At 32.0% G+C, this 22,372-nt stretch overlaps 1 pseudogene; it reads right to left on the bottom strand.

Annotated features, from left to right (window-relative positions):
* Nucleotides 1-519: 519 nt before the first annotated feature.
* LOC124367628 lies at nucleotides 520-21,493 on the bottom strand (annotated as a pseudogene).
* Nucleotides 21,494-22,372: the final 879 nt, after the last annotated feature.

Raw genomic sequence — 22,372 nt, 5'->3', positions numbered from 1 at the left:
TGCCTTTTGGGCGCCTAGTGTTCATTTGCGTCATTTAATGAAAACATCTCAAAAAAGAACTATAAACAATGCTTAACATTTGGAATAAAATAATTTCATTTTTGAAATGGATAAACAATATAATTCAATAAATAGCAGCTGCATTAATATAAAATAGCACCACAGTTTTCGTATAGTATAGTAAGGAAATTGTATCGTTATTGAAATCCATATATACTTTCTTTAATTTATTTATTCGATTTCGCATATTTAAGCATATTAATTATTATAATTATTTACTATAATTAGAATTTGCATTATCATAAGATAAATTAGCTTAACTAGCTATCATATAGTTTAAAAATGAATTAGATATGATATGGATACATTTACGGATTTTTTTCTCCTTTACAATTTTAACCCGATGTATTATGCAAACGACAGAAAAGTCTCAGAGTGCTATTTGACTGTAGTTTTAGTTTTATAAACTTACATTAATTGTTGTTAAGTTTTACATAGTTTTTATATATTATTTTTATTTAATTGAAAACACTTTTTTATTTACATGGAACAGGAATCAATACAAATAGAGATATAACGAAAATAATGCTCTTTTTACAATGCTCCAGAATTTATTTACATTTCAAAAATAAATTAGTACATTAACTTCTTAAATAAGTACTACCTTTTGTCCCGAAAATTCCAACTTGTTTGTACGTCTTACCGTTTCACAATATTTCACCTCCTGGGGCTCAAGTGATGGGGTGAAATCTTGTTACTGCGGTTTTCCATTATCTTACATCGCGTAGACATTCACTATTTTTACAGTTAGCATGGCATTATTCAAAAGAACACACATTTATGAAAATAGTTATGATTACACTTATTATAGCTTAAAAATTATCGAACAGTTATTTACTTCAAGAAATAAAACATTTATTTAACAATTTAAAGTAATGTATCTTAACATTTATTTTAATTAATTTGTGTATGAAACGCTTAAAAGGCATGGTAATAGTAGAATTTATTACTTATCTATTGGAATAAACCCTCATTAAAAGTAATAAGTTATTATTCATGTGTAATATTATTAAAATATAAGATAATAACTGCAAATATAACATTATTAAGCCTTTACCTATCTGATATATCAAATAAAGTGGCAAACTCATTAATAAGAGTTAGTAAAAAATTAGGTACTTGTAAGTTTTTAAAAATAATATATTAAATTGTGCAGCATTAAGAATTTTATGTAAATATATTTTATCACTTTTACAGCCTTAAAACGTCTTGGACAACTTCTTTGGTTCTTAATATTACTGGATAAAATATATTATACTGAACCACTTTACTAAACGTCTATCATAACAAATACTTTCAGATTATATTTCCATTTTTATTTTACATGACCCAGAGAAAACTAACGACTGACATTGCATGATCATGATAGAAGAAACCATTTGTAAATAAATATTATATCTTAACTTATAGATGAACCTTATTAATAAATTATCAAAACTACAATGAATAACAAACAGACCACACAATATCTAATTTTTAATCGGCATTGGAAACATATCTAATGAATAAGAGCAATTCTTATTTTATGATTATGATCCTATAGATTGATTCCTATTATAGTGTACGCTTTTAGATTACAAAAAGTCCACTATTCGTTTGTAATTATCATGGAAAATATGTACAATCGTCCATTAAGTCACTTAAAAGAAAGTACAAGGCCACTTTGCACGCAGGGTCGAGGTAGGAGAGGCAAGAAGGAAGGACTAGAGAGATGTGCAGGGAACCTTCTTGCTAGCTCGTCGCTAAACCTGGGTCACCTGAGTAGTAGTGTAGTTATTGTGACCGTTGTTGTCCACTTGAGGCACAGGTAGCCACCTCGGCCTGAAGAGCACACTGAACGTAGTCCTGAACTGTCTACTCATCGCACAGTAAAGGATAAAGTTGATGGCCGAGTTTATAAGAGCCAAGATGTCCATGACCTCTCCCTAATTTGTTGTAACAGTCCCTGAAAGAATCTCTGGCCTAGCATTACACTCAACATTCCCTAAGATACCCTGAGGGAACTCGGTGAGCAGGAAGAGAAGCAGGACAGCCAGCAACATCCTGGTTGTGCGATCCGTCTGACGTTCCTTCTCCATGAGACGAGTCGTCTTCCTGCTGCCACTGGTCAACTTCTCACGTCGCCTCTTGGTGTCTAACAACGCACAGATGAGTCTGAGACTCAGCACTGTCAACGCGATACAAGGTATGATCTTGATAACTACGCTGTATACCCAGAAGTTGATGTCCATCAAAAGGTTGTTATTGGCTTTCCCCATCTCGCTGAGGTCTACTACGTACAAGGTCGTGTTGTACGCTGTAGTTGAGTTAGGCTGGGCGTCGTTTCCATCCTCGCCTAGTAATGCTATCTTAGGTTCGATCTCGAAGGCTAGGTAGAGCGGTATGCACAGCAGAGGACAGAAGATGTAGCCGAAGACTATTACCGCGATGGTTCTCTGCATACCACACCACTCTCTGTTATGTTGCGGGTATGCCACTGCGATGTACCGCCACACAGCCAGAGTCACTGTCAGCCATATCGATATCGTGTGGCAGACCTGGGAGACCTGCGCGTGCAACAGCACAAATAACGCCCAGCCGTAAGAGAACCGCTCCCTCTTGGGTCGCTGAGGGAGATACATGTGGCAGGCGAAGGGGATATACTCTAACATGACGAGGAGGTCGGCCACAGCTAGTCCGGTCAGGATGGCATTGGTGGGAGAACTCATCTCTCGCCTAGTGAGAACAGCGATGTTGAGTACGTTGGCCACGGAACCGAAGACACAGACCAGCAGACTGACGTAGCCGTGGGCCTGACGGTAACCGGCGTGGAAGTGCTCCAACCCTGAGCCGCAGTAAGGCGCCTCACTGTTACTAGAGTTCATTGTCACGTTCATTTTCTTGCCCCCATCTGTACCGGTCTATCTGTAACATATTCCAAAGGTTATTAGATGTATTAATAATAAATTATTTATAACTTGAACTTTAATTTTAAAGTAAACTCTACAAATATTAGGGTATAAAAATGTAACGTCAAAACTCGTTATAACGATTTCCTGAGTAAAATTTTAGATTCCGCATGTAAATAAAAAAATTGGATAATAAGTAAGAATATAAAAATTATAAAAAAAATATTTGTATAGCTGTGTAATGGTAAAAAATCTTAAAGCATTGGACCTCTCTAAGATTAGGATGTAGTTCTCTCTCTCTCCTTTCGCAATTTGCGTTTGATGTTAGATGTATTCTAAATTGGAAAAGGGGTTTTCCTTCCATAAAAGGGGTTATAATAAAGGTAGGTTATAATGAAGGATTGATATTGCAAGTTACCATATATATTGCACAAGCTATATATAACCGCCATCTACTCCTGGTCCTGGTTGCTGTAAATGATGCCAACTCTTACTACTTACAATATAGTGTCACCTTCATGATTCCTGTAACTTGTAATATGTATTATTATTTACTTATATTATTCGCACATGTTTGTTCTTGTATTAACCTGTTTAGAATACACTTATTAGCTTATGTGTCAACTAGTGTGCATAATTAACACCAATACTATTGTTTCATTAACAGAACACATTTTAGAACTTAAACGACAAAGAGTAAAAGCACAAAAAATATTTAACAGTGTACTCAAAAACATGTATAAAGTAAAATGCATATTTCACAGATATTGTATTTAATAACAAACCATGAATGCGTTCATTATGCTACAATTTGTACACTGAATTTGGAACGACTGGGCTCTAATTAAATAAATGAGGTCGTGAAACGTTGATTAGAAGGTAGGTCCCACGATATTAACACCAAAACACCGTGCCGGTTCGTCGAGGGAGCGGGCAGCCAGCTTTGATTATAAAACTCCGACCACTAAAACTCGAAGACGTCCTCGCCCTACGGAAGCCTGAAGAGAAGAGAGCAAGAAACCTAATTCCAGATATCTAGAAACCTGAACACTAAAACCAATCAAAACAGGCAGAATTCCACAGAAACATCTAGAAGAAGAGGTTAACCATCTGGAAAAACAGACGACTCGACCAGCTGTAGGGAAACTGCTGCCGGCCCGTCCAACGGCCAACAAAAATAAAGTGGCAAACGCCACAATTATCGTTATTGAAAGAAAATAAATATTTTTCAAATTATAAAACAACTGTAATTGTGCGAAAAACCAATTACCTTTGATGACATTTAAAGAATTAATAAAAAAAATTACGAATGATAAGCATAACTTATTTAAAGAATATCAGAGCCATAAAAATTTATTAAATTTAGTGCACATTACTAGAAATAATTCAAAGAATCGGGTACACTCATAGAGAGACAATTATGTTTTTATTTGCAAGAATACTTATCTCTCTCTCTCTCCCCCCCCCCCTCTCTCTCTCACGCCCCGCATGTCTTGTATTACTTTTACAGTATGCTTTTCAGTGACGGATTCCAGCTGAAAAAAAACAGTGTTCACTCTGTGCACTCTGTGCATGTCGTCGCCCACTGCACACAAGAGGACCAGGACCTAAACCTAAGTAATACTCATTAACAGTATTCGCCACATTGATAATATCTGTGTTCAGGATAAGATAATATACTTGTTAGGTACAGATTTTTTAATCGGAAAATTATCACTTTTAAACACAGTCCCTGTAAGTTCTCCTATATTTTCCACAGACATTTACTATTGTTTTCCGCTTACAAATATTTTCCTTATGTTATTGTCACTTCGCTTTTTAAAATAATTTATTTTAAATACTTCAGTATTTTTATAGTTCTTAGGTAGCACTGCATTAAATCCTATTTACAACACTTAAGTGATATATCTCTAAATTGAATCGGTTTTAATAAAGCAGTTGAGATCCAATTGAGACTTTTTAATTTTTCCATTATGGAGTGCAGTATTTCAACGAGGAGATTAAAACTTGGGTTCACATTACTTATCACATTACGCCGCCCGACTACGCTCCAGTCCTGCTCAGAAATTCATCTAGAGAATAAATCTTTATCAAATTTGTAAATATTGCTGTTATTTATAATATGTATAATAGGTACTTCTGTCCGAAACTTAATAACGACTAGATAATATGTCATACTTGATTTAACTAATCCTGATTCAATGCATTATGTGTTCTTTATACCGAAAAAAATATGGTCGATAAATGTAGATGAACTATAGTTGGAATATTTGTAAAAAAAGGAACGGCACCATACAATATGTTATGATAACGTTGTAATAACAAACTTTGAGTTTTCTGCAACATGCAAAAACTGACGTCATCAACTAGCCAAAGTATTCGATCCCTGGGTCTATTGTTTTCATATAACTCGAGGAACTTAATGAATAATTCGAGATCGTTATCTGAAGGTGGGCTGTGATACACCGCGAGCAGGCTGGTGTTCTCACTGCCAACCGACACATTTACTCTGATACTTAAGTCCTCATGCATTCTTCCTTCCTCATGCTTCATTCGGAGCCATTTATTGACCAACTAATTTACGCCATCATTATAGTTCCTCTTTTGTTTGTTCATAATACCATCATACCTGGTCATACGAAAAGCGATACTACAACTTTCATCCAACCAGGTTTCTGTTAGAACAATGTCAAACGTTTTAACGAAACAGTTTAAAAATATTACGAGTTCGTCTATGTGTCCGTTATATGTGTTTAAAGGTCTTATAGTACAGCGATATGAACCATGAATGTCTCGCTCAAAAGCTTATTTCCCATCATCCTCATACACTACTGCATTTACAATTATAATAACACTTATAACGTTATAAATTAAGATTGAAATACTACTAGTTCCATCACAATAACGTTAGTTAATTCAAAGTATAAGTGCGAATAGAAATACAAACAATGCAAGTTTAAATTTGTTTGGATTGTCAAGAGCTTCCCAAAACAGATACATTGGTTTGTTCATTATTTGTGGTGATTACATATTGTTTTTAACCCTTCTCTTCCATCTAATAATATACTAACCCTATGGGAACAATAGAACAAAATAGTTTAGTTTTATTCAAAGGCAAATGATTCATTTACATCTAAAACATGTTTACTTCAACCCTAATTGTTACTTGTTTAGAGCTTTTAATGGAAGTGAAATCAATTTGGAGTTTGTTAAATTAATCAAAGAAACTATTTATATTTAATTATTGAGAGACGTAAATAATTATTGAAATTACTAGAACAATACAATTATCTAATCCCTACATTAAACCAGTAAAGGTGATGCTCCCGCTCTATCCATGTCTTACAACGATGAGAACCTCTGGGCAGAAGAATCAGCAGTCTTCCTCACCATGATCAGCAACAAGCATATGCCAGCTTTCCTAATTTGACACACGCCTTGGCGTGCCCATAGATGGCCTTGTGCGTGGTGAGATGCGCGCTCACGAAGACCGGCGTTCCTGGATGTACAGGTACCAAGTTTAAGGTCTCGATGCGTTTTTGTCGTGGCAGTCAGCCATTTGATTGAAATAGATTGAGTTATAAACTTGACCACGATGTTGGAATGAAATATTTTGTCTCTAGAAGCCTGTGAGCGATGGATATTCCTCCCCTGTTGAACACTGTTCCAATCTCCTTCGCAATCGACTCGGCAACAGCACAAATCCCCCCTTGTTACCGGCACACCCCTAGTTTCTTTATTGTTACATATGGATATTTAATGCAGTTTTTTTCTGTTTTCAACGAACCACAGTCCTCGTTTATCGTAGGAATATCTTTCTCAAAAATGGAGAATTTATTCTTGACTTCTTCTAATGACTCGATAACAGACATCATAGTCTATTCCAAAGATATAAAACTGTCGCTGTTGGACTTTCTGGAATCTGACATCTCTTTTATATGATTTGTATTAAGTCCATAATTACAGGATCGTCACTGTTTGTAGAGAAAGCACCGTCAACGTCACACTCGTCACAGCGCCACGTGATTAGCGCTTTCACAGACATCTTCTTCAGTTTGGCGACAGTTCGGATCCGGCAACAAGTAGCATGAAATTCCACACTGCATAACGATGACTTGCCTACTTTTTTAACGTTAGAGATATTTAAGTGAAGTTTACCACAAACTATAGTCGTACACTTGTGAGTAAGTTTAAAATAAAAACCAATCTCAAATATCAGTAACGATATAGTGTACCCGCATCGCCAATATTTTACATTTAAATTTACAGATAAGATAAGAGATTTACATGTAAATAAAAAGAAAAATAATAAACCGAAATTAGTTTGAAATCAACACCAATTAATATGAACTATAATGAAAGCAGGAATTTGCCGACATGACTGAGCTGGCAGGCGCGGGCGAAACGGCAGACTAAGAGAGGCTTATCTAACCGATCTTTCGCATCTGCGGACTGATAACGATTATGGTTCATTTCTTAGACCACATGTCACATGATTGTAGATTTGTTTACAAATTTATATAAACTTCAAGTTTCTCATTTCCATCATGGATAGCTCTAATACCAATTCTAAAATGATCCATCAAAATACCATGTTGTATATACTGCAACCAAATTTAATTTTGCGTGTATAGAAATAATGTATTTAAGTTATATACTAGTTTTATTCTAGTTCATAATAGAGTATAGAATTGCAAAATACTGAGTTGTATACAAAATATAATTTCTTGAGCCTCTCGATTGATTGGTTTTTTAAAGCTAAGATAATGGCAAAGAAAGTTTCAAAATTATGTTACATCAAATGAGGTACCTTTCATAATTCTCGAAAATAAAAGCTTCTAAAGGCACAAAAAATATTTTGTTATATATAATTTTACTAATTATCTAGTGTAAAACAATTTTATTGTTTTTCAAAAATACTTGATAAACTCTTTGTATTCTACAATTAAAGTGTATATTGTACTAAACATCATTATTGGAGTGGGATTCCACTATATTGATACACGACGTAAAAAAGTATTGGATAATTTTTTATGTTTTATTTAAAGGAAAACCCTGGTAAATAACTTTAAAATGTAAATTTTAAAGATATCAATACACAATTTTCCGTAAAGCACTTAAAATCTTTCTAGCGATATTTAACACTTAGATAAAATAAAAATATATATCTAGCAAGGAGAGAAATGTTCGCTTAAAGACGAAGGGGCGTAATGGATCCAGAACGGTTTTATAACAAAAACATAAATAATCTACCGCTGAAATATTGGATCGTTTTATTACTCGTGTATCAGCTGTTCCGCTTAGCGATGGCAACATGCCATTGGAGCTGCCAAAAAAGTACTCGTTTATACAAGATGCGATATTAATGACGTGGGAAATAATGGAATAAATGTGGCAGGGATAACATTTCTCTAAGAGTTGGATTTGGTAAATTTTGCTACTTAATGGACGATTTAAGATTTTTATTTGTAGTTAAAGGCCGTATTCAAAGAGAAACGACACTTAAAATAAGGTAAAAAAAGATTTTAAGAAAACTGAGTAGAAATGTGGGTCATATATCTAACAAAACTACATGATTTGATGACTTAATTTTTTTACAGCACAATAACAGTATTTGTAAATAATAATGCAGTTTTCCAACTTGACTGAAAATATGTATGCCAGTTCAATTCTAAATATGTATATACATGTATATGCATTATATGAGTGTGTATGTGTGTGTTTATATGTTTTTATTTGCATTGAGATGACACATTCAACTTGGGGCGTAAAAAGATTCTTTGGTTAAATCTCCAAAGGAAACTCAAAGTATCAATACTTTTGAATATGAACTGATAATAATATAGGCACATGGAAATATTTGACTATTAGTGCATTTAATATACACCTCCTTTGTTGCCATCATATTGTTGAGAAGTCTAAATCTGTCAAATCACTACAAAAATGCGTTTTATCAACCTTTAATATTAGTAACTCCACATTAAAGGGTTATCTTTATTATTAGTACAATTACGACTAAAACACGTTTTAATTATTGTGTTTCCATACACGTGTTTCGGAATTAAACTAACATTGGCGTACTTTAACCACTACATAAATTATAAACAGTTAAATTTACACATGTGGACCGCTTAAAAAATGTTAAATTTGTATTACACAGTTGAAGTTGAGATTAGTATTATGTAATTAATATTTTACTTTTTTTAAACTAGGTTTACCTTATTTTTCAGCTTGCTATTTAAAATTGTATGAGGATCTTCATAGTAATTAGATAGATATGTAAATCTCCTTTTGTGTTAAATTTGTCACCTTTCCTTTCGATATCTTATACTTCCATGTTCTTTTCAACATTTGTGTAGTTATGTTCAGTTTCTTATAAATGTCCAGCAGAACATTTATTCTTTAAACCTTTTATTTGCAATATCTGCCAGTTTGACCAATAATAGCTTTCACAGCCACAAGAGTTAATTTTTTATAGTCAACAATGTGTATAATTCTTGTTTGTCATCATTTTGGTTCATTTCTTTGTCGATTCTTGTTGTCGATTTAATTTTAAAGTTCTTAGCAGTTATTTGTTTAAAGTATAGAACTTCTTTTAGCTGGGATCCAGAGATCTATATCATATATCACGATGTACTTGTCATTTATAAATCCACAGACGACTTCGGTTTCATAAAGATTTGTTTGAAAATATATTATAAATTTAAAATCCATCCAATTGTGAGGATTTTATAATTAAAATGTTTGGAAAAGTTCAAATACTTAAGCGGTGAACACTCTTCTTAAACTCCAAGTTGTAAGTTTCTTATCTCAATAAACATTTCTGATATTGGATATGCGTGAAACACTCAATAGGGTCAGGTTCTAAAATAATACAACACTTTGTAGTAAATAATATTTAGTCTACAGTAATAGAGATCAATGAAATTACCAATGAATTATATATCAATGAATTTAAAGTACTTATCAAACAAACGAATATTTAATAAGAACGATATGAAGTTATATAATTTTATTAGCCCAGGTAATAATTAATTTTTTTAGGTAATAATTTAGTAAAATACAATGTTTCCACTAATATTGTTCTTCATTAAAAAAATGTTAAATCAATTTAGTTATGCAATTTGTGTAAAACATAGAAAGTATAACATTACAAGTTAATTCCCTAACGGAGTGGTGTTATTGAAACTTTTGTTTAACAACTGCGGAGAAAGAATACAAGTCTCTACAGATGTTAGCTATAAAGTTACACACATATGTTTACGTCAGGCAACATTTGTTTTATCACAAGAATGTAAATGTTTGCTCTCTCTGACACCACTTATGGTAAAGTTTTACTCTCTCGTGTATTGTGCGATTTTTACTACTCTTGGCCAACATTTGGGAGAAGGGGTTTAGTTCAGTTTTGCTCGTTTATTCAGCAGAAAAACTCGTATAATCAGAATATCGTATGTTTACGAGTCCTCATTAACAAATACTATGTAATAAATGTGTGGTCTACCTTATACAATATTGTAAATGATATATTGGTATATTTAATAACATAGTACACATTAGCGGTTTAGTTTCATACGCCTTTTGCATAGATATTAGTTTCGGTGTTTTCTTGCCATAAAATTAAATTACCTATAAAAGTAGTTCGTTTCAATTTAAAAAGTGACATCATACTTTATGTACTACAAGAGACTTGATGATTGGTGTTGAGTTAACAACAGGATTCGACGTAATGAGCATCATTCTTCTTTTTATTCTTTAAGGTATGATATTCCTGTAAGTGCGCTCTTCGTACACAGAAGGAATGGGAATGGTTAAATGGTTGCCTTGGTATACGCGTATTAGGGAAACAAGAATGCCCAATGTGTTTAGATACAGTAAAGAATAAAACCTGCACAATCAATTTTTTAAATATATATTTTAGAAACTATATATATCAAAATTAAATTCATAAGAAAATTTCGATTTTGTTATTATTTTACATGCGTGTTTAAAATTTATTAGTTTTGATGTGTTTAAATTATTATTAACTGCTCGATTTGTTTTACTTTATAACAGTTTCAACAGATTCTTTGTGTATTTTACAGTGAGTGACTAACGGTTATGTTTCATCACTATGTTGGAAATGATAACGGCCACCTGTGAATCTTATTCTTGGGACTTAATCTTATTTACTTTAGAGCCATAATAGCCTTTCAGTCAGTTTAAAACTAGATTTTATATTCTGCGTTTTTCTATTACGTCTGAAATTGCAAATAGATTTTTTTAAACTTTTTGTATTGCATTTGAAATATGATGACCCTTATATTTCATGGTACAGCGTGTATCAAAATGAATGACCTGATTTTAAAACTCAATATCTATTGCTAAAAATGTACTACAAAAATAATATTTATTGCAAAATACTCCCAAAATCTTCAAAGTTTTAGGTATGTTATTACAAATGTTCTATATGTCCACCAGCAGCAGCACGAACAACATCCAGACGATAGCTAAATTCCTCATAAACCTTACACAACGTAACTGCGTTCACAGACCTTATTGCGACAGTTATTCTGTTCGTTAGTTCTTCGATGTCATGAGTTAGAGGGGGAACAAACACTTTTTCCTTCACATATCCCCACAACAAAAAAAGTCGCATGGGGTCAAATCTGGTGATCTTGGAGGCCAAGAATGAAGAGCATTATCTCGAGGTCCCGTGCGCCCTATCCAGCGTTGGGGCAGAGTGTTGATGATAAGCTGCCGAACATTGTTGTGCCAGTGAGGCGGTGCTCCATCCTGTTGGAAAATGAAGTCACCAGAGTCTGCCTTAAGTTGTGGGAAAAGCCAATTCTGCAGCATTTGAAGATAGCTCATTCCATTCACAATGTCTCCCTCAAAAAAGAAGGGACCGTACACTTTTTTTACGAGAGACTGCACAAAAAACGTTCACTTTCGGCGAGTCTCGTTCATGCTGAATAACGTCGTGAGGTTGTTCGAGTCCCCATATGCGCACGTTATGTCGGTTTACTTTACCACTAGTATGAAATGTTGCTTCATCACTGAAAATTAATCGTGATAAAAATGTATCCACTTCCATATCCTCAAGTAGAGCATTACTAAATTCAATACGTTTCCTTTTATCACCAACCGTGAGCGTGTACTAATTTTAGTCTGTATGGTTTGTACAGCAAACGACGTCTTAACACTCGCCAGACAGTCATGTGAGGCATACCCAGTTGTCTGCTTGCACGGCGAGTAGACGTTCGTTGGACTGCGCTCATACGTTTGCCGAACTGTTTCCACCATTTCGTCAGAAGTGCGAGGAACTTTTACCTTTGCACAAGCACCCTTTCTCTTCAAATTGGCGATACCATCGACGAATGTTTTTAGGTGAAGGCGGATCAATGCCGAAACCACGACGAAAAGCACGCTGGACCGAAACAACTGACTCATCCTTGGCAAACTGCAACACACAAAACGCCTTTTGTTGAGCGGACGCCATTTTACTTCAGACTGACTGGAAACGAAGAAGACGCACTGACCGACATCTAGCGGCGATTTTATGAAACTTTAGGCCACGCCCATTCCAAATACACAGCTTTCTTTGCCCGCACGCCTTATGTTTCGGAATTATTACCGGTACAAAATCAGGTCATTCTTTTTGATACACCCGGTATACTATGCATCTTGATTTATTACATGGATGTGCTCCGTTGAATTTAGTTTCCACACCAGATTCAACTGATTATTTTTTTTTATTTAATGTTCTTTAAGATATGAGGTCTTTTAAAAACAATACGTTTAATACTCAGCAGAAATGAGTATGTCCATGGAGAATGGTGTATGCTAATTTAAAAATGTTAACTTTGTACAGGGCCGGATAATATTTTGTGTATCATTATAATCTTCCCATTTGACTTAATTATTAATCAGGTAACTTTTATTGAGCTGTATCTTTTCATTTATCCGCATCATTTATCATCCGTATTATTTCAGGATATCCGCATTTAAGGAACGTATCATATATGTTACTACAGTAATTGTTTAGATTTTCACTATCGCTGCTTAACTATTTTGCTCGTGTAACCGTATTTGTAGGTATTAATATTATACATTAAAGGGTGACAACTGTTGTAGTGATGATATTGAAAAGTGTTAGTACGTTTTGTATTGATTTTGTTCTTTGAAGTAACTTTCCTTGGTGTTAACGTTAATTTCTAGAAACGTCAATGACTGTTGATATTTTTCAAGTAAGTTTTACATTGTTATTGAAGGAGTTTAATGTATTTAAGAAATCTAAAAGTCATTCAATACTCTCTGCCCAAATTATGTATGTAGAGATTGTAATTTATACAAAATTTTATACAAAATAATATTTAAAAATGACAAAGGTAAACTATTTACATGTGCAGTATGTATAAAAAAGCAATATATGTATAATATTTTCAGGATTTGTATACAAAATCTTCAACGTGATTACCATTTTTATTTACCATTTCAATCTATTGTGAAATTTTACTAATTACTTAAGGGAGGAAAGGGGAGGTGGTTGACTTCTACGCCAATTCAATCTCAAGAGAACCTCACAAAGTTGAAGTAGGGATAAAATCTCTAAAGAAGTGAATAACCCCTCTTTCTGCATCGCCCCCCCCCACCACATAATCACACCTCACTTCCATCCCACATGAGCTTGAGGGTTGAGCTATACGTACCGTATTGTTTATTGTGACTTTCACCTCCACGATGTCTGTCTCTACACATTTCCAGCATTTTAAAGCTTTCGGAGTCTTCTTTAGAAGCAAATTTTTAAAGATAGTATCCTGCCGATTTTTTTATATCATAATTAAACTTTATGCGTAACATAAAAATTTTCTTCACGCACTAGATTTTATATTTCAAAGACATTTCATAAAATAATAAACACACATACTCATGAAAATAAAGTTTTTAGGATACGAAAACGAGAATATTTTTAAAGTAACACAATTAAATATTGTGGCAGTATAAACCAGTTTAAAAATATATTTTTAAACAATTCGTGAAATTTATAGGATTACTACAACATAAGTGTTATTATTTTAATGTACTGTTTTTGGCATCTATATATATGATACAACAAACTACTTTGTAACTAGAAGCTATAATCGGTTTTGATAGTATAATTCTATAAATTTAATTACGGTTTCCTCCTATATTAACAGTTTTTAATAACTAAAAAATGGTGGAACAGATACCATATACTTTTTTGCCCGTAACAGAGAAATATATGACAAAATTGGTATTATATCCTTATTATAGCATATAACACATATGTTAAATCCTAATAATATAATTTGCAAAAGTAACTTTATTATGTGTTTTCACGCGCAGACTAATCAACTGATTGAACCGAAATTTTACATGGACATTCTTTGGGCCTCTGCTATGAGTATATGTTAATTTATATTTTAAAAATCGCATTCTCAATGAAATTGGATACAAGCACTAAATACATCTGACTCGAGTTCTATATTAAATATATTAATACATTTTAATAATAGTTGTAGTTTACGGGTTCTTCTCGTAGAATTTTAATCAGTACTGTGAAATAATAGTAATGTTAGGTGGGAATTATGATTCACTACTACACTGGCCTGGCTGATAAGTACGAAAGTAGGCTACATCCAATGAGGTTAATGGAAATATTTAAAACATTAGTAAGTTTAATTTTCGGTTTTTTATACATTCCTGAGAGGTTTAACTGGTTAAACACATATATAAAATCTAGGATAAAAAAATATTATGATGTTTTGAGGTGCTAATTCATATGTTCAACATATTAATGTTTTGTATCAACTAAATTAACATTATCTTATAAATAATATGCTTGTCATAAAACACTTTTTGTTAAAACTTGAAGAATACAGTTCACAAATACTAACGTCAAATATATTCGATTATTAAATACTCATTAAGGGTATGATTAAACTACATGATATAGTTGTGGTGGAAAATACACAGCACGTAATCCAATTAATAACAACAAAATTAACATGTCTTCAAGGAGAGTGGTTAAGTTTTATTTTTGCGTCAACAATTGTATGGTTACAAAAAGTTACTTTCATATGAAAAATAATTATACATCTTTCTTTTTCATTTCCAATACACATTATATGGATCGTAAATATGTCTTGTAAAATCTACACTGCAAAAAACAATTTAAATTACCTATAACAATGGTTACTACGAATTTAAAGTTAATTGGATTTAGACATACATTACGTAAAAGATAAAGCATAGATTAGATGGAAAAAGTTGTGCTTAATAATAAGACCAAATAATTAATAAAGTCAAGTAGATTTTTTGTTGCGTCGTTGGGAAAAAATCTCAAACTGTTACTTCTCTCTTATTAATAGCTACATTGAAAAGTTTTTCACTTGAAATCCTGCATGAAATTTCTTATGTTTTTATGAATTATAATGAAGCAACTTTTCAAGACAAGCGAGCAGGAGCTGTAGATTTTGAATATTTTTTTAATGCAACAGCCCATGTTATACCTGATGAAAAGAAAGTGGATGTTGTACTTGTTTCAAAAATACACCATATGTTATACTTTCCTCATGGTTTCATTAAATACATTTTTAAAACCCGTTTTTGTATGGTTGTAAGAAGTTAATGTTTATTCTATTAATAGGATATTTGTTACATCTGACTGATATTTCACTGCACACATTGTTGCAATCAGCTGTTTAGTAAAACTTAGGAATTATAAGACAAGGACAGTCTACAAATTGAGCATTACTGATATTTTTGTAATTGACTAGCCAAATTGCATGTATGTTTCAAATCACATCATAATAAATTTATAATGTCATACAGAAAATTATAAAAAGTACGATAAAATAATAAAACAACCTGAGTAAATTTTAACACAGCTTATTTTGTCTAACTAAAAACTTCCCCTACCACATTTGTTCACAAAACTTTAAAGGATTTTATATTTTTATTTCAAGTAAATAACCTAGCTGTGACGATTTGAAAATGTATACAAAAAACTGGTATTTGAGCGTATCGAGTGAATGACGCAGCTAATAATTAACTTAACCACACTAATTTGGTTGTCTTTTTATCATGCACAACTTCTTCTATTTTGTCCTTGCTGTATCTCTTATATTTTCCCAGATCCCTTTAGGCTGCATAAAATTTAGAGCACACGCTATATTGATGGGCAAGAAGTGATCGGGAGAATCCAAAATTATAATTATGGCGGATAATAATGTAATGTTTTCTATAAATTGTGGTAATGATTTCGCTTCTATTTTCTACTTTAGAGAAGCGTATATGAACCGTATAATAGTCCAAACGTGTATTTAGATAAACTTTAAACTTGGAACGGTATTAAGAGTTTATAAAATTGTTTTCAAGAAAGATGCCCTTACTAATTTCGTTTTTACTCGTGTAACTATTAATGTTCGAATGTGGAACGAAATCATCCTCCTGGAAACATTGGTTTTGACAGTCTCTATTACGTAAATTATGTATTTTTATTCATACTATACTCTGTATTTGCTTGCTATATATGACATTATTCAAGATTATATCACTGAATAGAAGATAAGATACGTGGTTGACAAGATCCCTAGGTTATACCAGAAATAATAATCTAATTCCCATAAATATAATACTAAATGCTTTATAAAAGTATTTAAAAATACCATAGACAAAATAAAAAGAGATGTTGCCATCACTGTCAATTGGGGAACAGATAGAATTCTCAAGATACTTTTTCTGCGTTTCTGGTGCCGATAATATGATACGAGCAGTTTGAAAAAAGTGCGTGACAATGAATCCAGTCTATCATTAAAATCTTTGTATTTCTCTTAAGGCGCATGGTGCAGTTTTCATAACACTTAGAACTTTGTCGTATTCCATTTTAGTAGCACATATTTTCTTACACCTCCCTTATAATATGTGTCTATTTATTTCTTTTTGTCGTTCATGTTGTACGGCATTATTTTTAATAGACAAATTTAATTTATAATGTTGACAATATATTAAATATTTAAATAGAGGAGGATTTATAGTCATTATAATTTACTGAAGATGGAAATTGATATTGTTGATTAAAATTATTTTGCAATCCACATATTAAACACAGTGAACAAACAAAATGGCATATAGAACGAAGAATGTAGTAGCATTTATAGTAATATATTTTTAATCTATTATCGTTTTCCCGGTAAAATTTCTAGTTAATAGAGTTTTAAAACACACAAATAAGGATGATATAGAACTCCTGCGAAAATAATATTATGAACAAATAGGATTATCCCAGACTAAACACCTATAATTGACTGCAATGGATTGCATGCGAGCACTGAAGACGTATTTATTCCCAGTTAACATTAATTGATAAGAAAAAAGATATTACAGGTGTTGAATTTCCAAAGCTGTATTTATGTAAAGACAATATTATTTTTATGATACTGAGCTGTAGAGTTTCTAAAAAGATTGCATTTTAGAAACTGTTAAGAATATATTTTTGTCAGCAAATAGTTACATTCTAGTAATAGATGCAAAATTTAAGCGCTGTTGAATAAAACATTTCTGGTTTATTATTTTTCTTAGTAGAAATACAGCTATACATAAAAACATATACGAAACAAACAGACCATACAGTTTGAGGACATATGTTAAAATTTCCAATTATTTTGCCATATTTCAAAATTACTAATATTCTATTTTTAACACCCTGTAAATATATCTAGATATAATCTCCCTCCCAAAAAAAGAAAAATCAAATCAACTACAGATAATAATTATTTAGTTAATTTTACACGAGTGATTGAGTGGAGCGAGTTGGACCGTAGGACATCGATTTATGCTAAACAGATGTTTCCGTGCTGTGGTGTGGTAATTAACCCAGTAATGACCACAGTGATTTACAATAATATGTAGCTAAGTGGTGTAACAGAATACATAATGTATCTGCTTATCTGCACATAAATACTAGGCACTCTTCCATCACCTATAAATCTGAACATTGCAGTTTGAACAACACATTTTTTATAATTACTATGTTTTACATTTAAGAAAGTATCACAACGTATGTCTTGTCAACAAGCAATTAAAAATTAACTTATTACCTGGTTTATACGGAACTTTCTTTTGTATACAACTTGATATGACTGATATGTTTAGAGCCAGATACATATAAAATGTATATTGTGATGTACAGGTATGACTCTAAAATATGGTATGCACAGGCAAAAACATTTTTCAGAATATAAAACAACATTGTTTAATTATTTCATTACTAAACCTTATTGTCATATTCCTTTCGCCGTAATGATAATTTATAAACTTTACTTTAGTGTTTTATCTTTATTAAGGTATTATTGTTGATTACTGTTACCTGAATATACTCAATAAAGGCACCTAATTTATAAATACCCGGTGAATGAAACGAATTAGCATACACGTTTTATATTAATGTTTACTACTTATAACAGTTATTAAAATTAAACAATTATAAAAAGATTTGAAGGTTTAATAATCAGAGTTGAAATTTAAAAATATGCTCCAGATTTATTAGGTCTAATATAATTAATACAGATTGCATAGGGTATGAATATTAGGCAATTTTCGTTACTGATATGAAGGTTCTTATCCAAGTTATACTTATTTATATTCTTAGTTAACTTATATATGTTATTAGGTTTGGTAAAGCAAGGAGGTCCCAATTTGCTCATCGTGTCAATCGCACATTCAATATTTGATAAGAATTGAAACTAAAATGTTCCCTGAACTAAAGATTGTATTAAATATTGTTAGTTTCTGGTTAAGCTTCAAAAGATTTAAATATTTATATAGGTTTTAATTTAAAGTACTATTTATTACTATTTTAAGACTAAGATGTTACGGTGAATATATTTATTTTTATAATTAAGAAACGTAAATAAAACTCCAAAAAGTTATCAATGTGAAAAATAAACAGTTGAGTACGCTTTTTATTACATTAATGATTAAGTCTTTTTGGTACTTTGGGATTATACCGACCATACCAGTATGAAGAACACAAAAATATAAATGTATAGAAACAAACATGATAGAACGAAAAAACAACTCTTTAATTACAAAATTACAAACTTACAACGATTATCAATTGTTAATGGGGTCAGATTCCGTTATATGCCCCCAACGCTTACACCTTTTTCAATGAACTTAGAACGTTATAAAACGATGTGTTTGAGTAACAGAATTAACATTCCATCAATCAACAAGCATTTCCAGGTATTATGATCGGTATTGTTGTCGATGTTATCTTATCTTTCTCGAGAATCCCGATTACGGCAGGCCGCGCGGCATCACATGATTATTTAAGTTTTTTTCACGGTACATAATTGCCTTTCCATTCCAATTCAATTTATATTTCTGATCAGCCCCTCTAGAATTTGATATTTTACTGGTAGGTACTATCTCGAGGGATGTTTTTCTTTCGTTGACATCTTTCGTCGAAGGTGCTGCCGAAGCCCACGCTGATGGCTGGAGGCACTTGCATTTTGGGTGGCGGAGTGTGATCAAGAATAAAAACAAGTTTTGTTTGTTTTTTTTAAATAAAGAGTTTATTGAGTTTTTTAGTTTTTGTTTGGTAATGTTTGTTTTTGTTGAATTTTTGTGTTTGGAGACATGTAGGGGTAAAACACGGAAGTACTACAAAGCGACGCACCAGCTGAACGGGCGGCGAGACTCTGCAATCACGTTATCTACTAGACCGCTCGACTTTCACCTCTGTCTGAGGATGGGGAGGGGTTTGCGATAAGACAATTCCTGTTTTATATTGAAGAAATATTGTTCTACGCTAATATAGTAATCAATAGAAGCAAAATTTCAAATAACGATTGATGTCTGGGTGTGGTCGGTATAATCCCAAAGTACCGTTTTTTATCGAATATGTTTAGTTAATATTATTTGGTAAGGACGATATTACTGATACCTAATTTATAAATTTCTGTTAATTTCATTGAAATATAGGTGAAGGTTTAAGTTATAGCTTGGCAATTTCGTACTATGCTGTTCTATATATTAGTTATGATATGTAATAGATCTAACATTTTTCTAGTCTTGAAAATAATACATGCAAGTCTGCCTACACTCCTATTTTAATTAAATGTTATGAACGCAAACATGCAGGTGGGGGAATTATGTGTTGTGTACAACTGATATCTAATAAGTATATTTAATAAGAATAATATCTCTTTATCTTAATAATTGACAATATTAAACTATTAAAAATTATGTTATCTTTGTATTATAATGATAGTATTGATATATGGCTTTTCAAATAATCCATTTACGTTTGATAGATTCGTCTTATATAGCTACTGGTTAAATGTATGATAATATTTTCCATTTTATTATCATCTGTTGTTTTTATCATATCAGTACAATTATTTATACATCTACGGAGTATCTAAAACCGTATATACTTCTACATGTCCGTGTATTAAGAGCTATAATCACATAACATTAAAATGTATAAATTATTCCATCTTTTCTCTAAATATAAATTTTACGTCTATTGTTTTAGGTGTTGTACATTTATCACGTTGTTATAATAAACGCTTTTTATCTCAAATTTTGAAATATTTCTAATAATTATTTGAATATTTTGGTTAGTATTATAAGGCATTTGGTTAGGTATTATTAAATATTATAGTGCATTGACGGAATTAAAAATACTACAATTAACTAAACTGACATTCAAAGTAAGCTATTCAATTTATATAGTTTTAACGACGAAAACTAATGCATTTCACCTGCAAGGCAAGATGTAATTTCCTAAAGAAAATTTTCTGAGAAAAGTGTAATGTTTTTTATGCATTATAAACTACACATTACTACATTATATGTTATTAGAAATGTAAAATAAATAATTTTAAGTCAAAAAGCCACATATTTTATAGTAGGCCTACCTTAAAGACTCTGCTCACAGATTTCAGAAAATGTTGGGAGTGTTAAGGAATTTGTTGCTCAAAGCGTACGAAACAGAAAACTATGCGTTACAGTTACTTAAATATTAGTGTAATAAGTTGTAAGTTCAAAATCTTAAAACTAATTAAATTAAATAATTGTTTATTTCCGTACATTACTTTGTATTTAGTATTTTTTACAATATCTGGAATAACACTTTCATTTACGTTGTGTAAATGTTTGTCGAAAATAAACGAATCTTTGTACAATGTTGAGTAATATTTGTTCAATGTTTGATTTATTTCACTTAGATTAATAGTGAAAAAATATTGATTATTGAAATTAGAATCACCACAAATTATCAGTGTTGCTCTTGATATAATTGCTAGGATAAAATAGATTTTAACGTAATCGTTTTAAAATTATTTTTATTTTTGACACTATACTTACTAGCTTATGTATTACATTTTGAAATGTAGTGATGTCTGCTAATTGATTCCAATGTTAGATGATTTAGCTCCACTTAAAAATATTGAGACGGATGTATACGTTTAATGTTGTCTACCTACCACAGCATCGCTACGTCAATCCACAAGCACTCGCGTCTGGCGGGCGACTGATGTTCAGGTGGCTGTGTTCCGTCTGTCATGCGCACACCAACTCCACCGCGCTGTACCCGCACTCCCACCAACTCCACCATTTTCCCTCAAAAATCCCACAACACCCGTCACAATGGTTCTGCGTGCACTCTGCTCTCCTGTTCAATGTCTCACCATTCACAACTCTTGCATTCTTGGTCATGACATTTCTACGGTAACAGTTAAGTAAAGTAAAATATTTATTTGACATTTCTTTCAGACTTTCTTGAACAAAATAATAACGAACTAGTATAACAATAAATAACACCTGAATCAGATTTTTATGGAAAGTCCAGTACGGATGTATAATGTTACTTATTTGTCGATTAGAATAATTCTGGTCATACAATATAAAATATTGTTTTTCAGATGAACCTCAATATTTATTAGTCCACCTCCATATAATGCATCATTAATGAAGACAGTCTTGATAAACTTTAATTTGTAGCATGGATACTGAATTTAATATCTTGATAAATACTTTTATAAAGTAGAAATTTATTTTGGGTATCGGATATTGCCAGATAAAAATCAGTGACGATTTGTCGGTAACGATTCAATAGAAATTTTTCGCAATTCGAGATTGATCACTGAGATTTCATCGATTATTATTGCAATAATAAGGCTATTTTTCTAAGCAACTTAGAATGGTAATAGGATGATATTGGATATTTCGCAAGTAAAAATAGGTTTTATGTTTACTCCTGTTGCCGGCCTCATTGAATCAGTCTTGGAGCAAGGAGACAGCAAAATGTAAGAACATTATTATTTCGTTCCCTAATGTAATAAAAAATCCGTGTAATGTTTTCTCTTTCCCTGTTCACATCAAATTTTTGAATAATGCTCTTTATGAAAATC

Source organism: Homalodisca vitripennis, chromosome 8 (assembly GCF_021130785.1).
Source record: "Homalodisca vitripennis isolate AUS2020 chromosome 8, UT_GWSS_2.1, whole genome shotgun sequence".
In the NCBI taxonomy this organism is placed as follows: Eukaryota; Metazoa; Arthropoda; class Insecta; order Hemiptera; family Cicadellidae; genus Homalodisca; species Homalodisca vitripennis.
The sequence above is the reverse complement of the archived record's forward strand: the minus strand, read 5'-3'. Positions and strand labels throughout refer to the sequence as shown.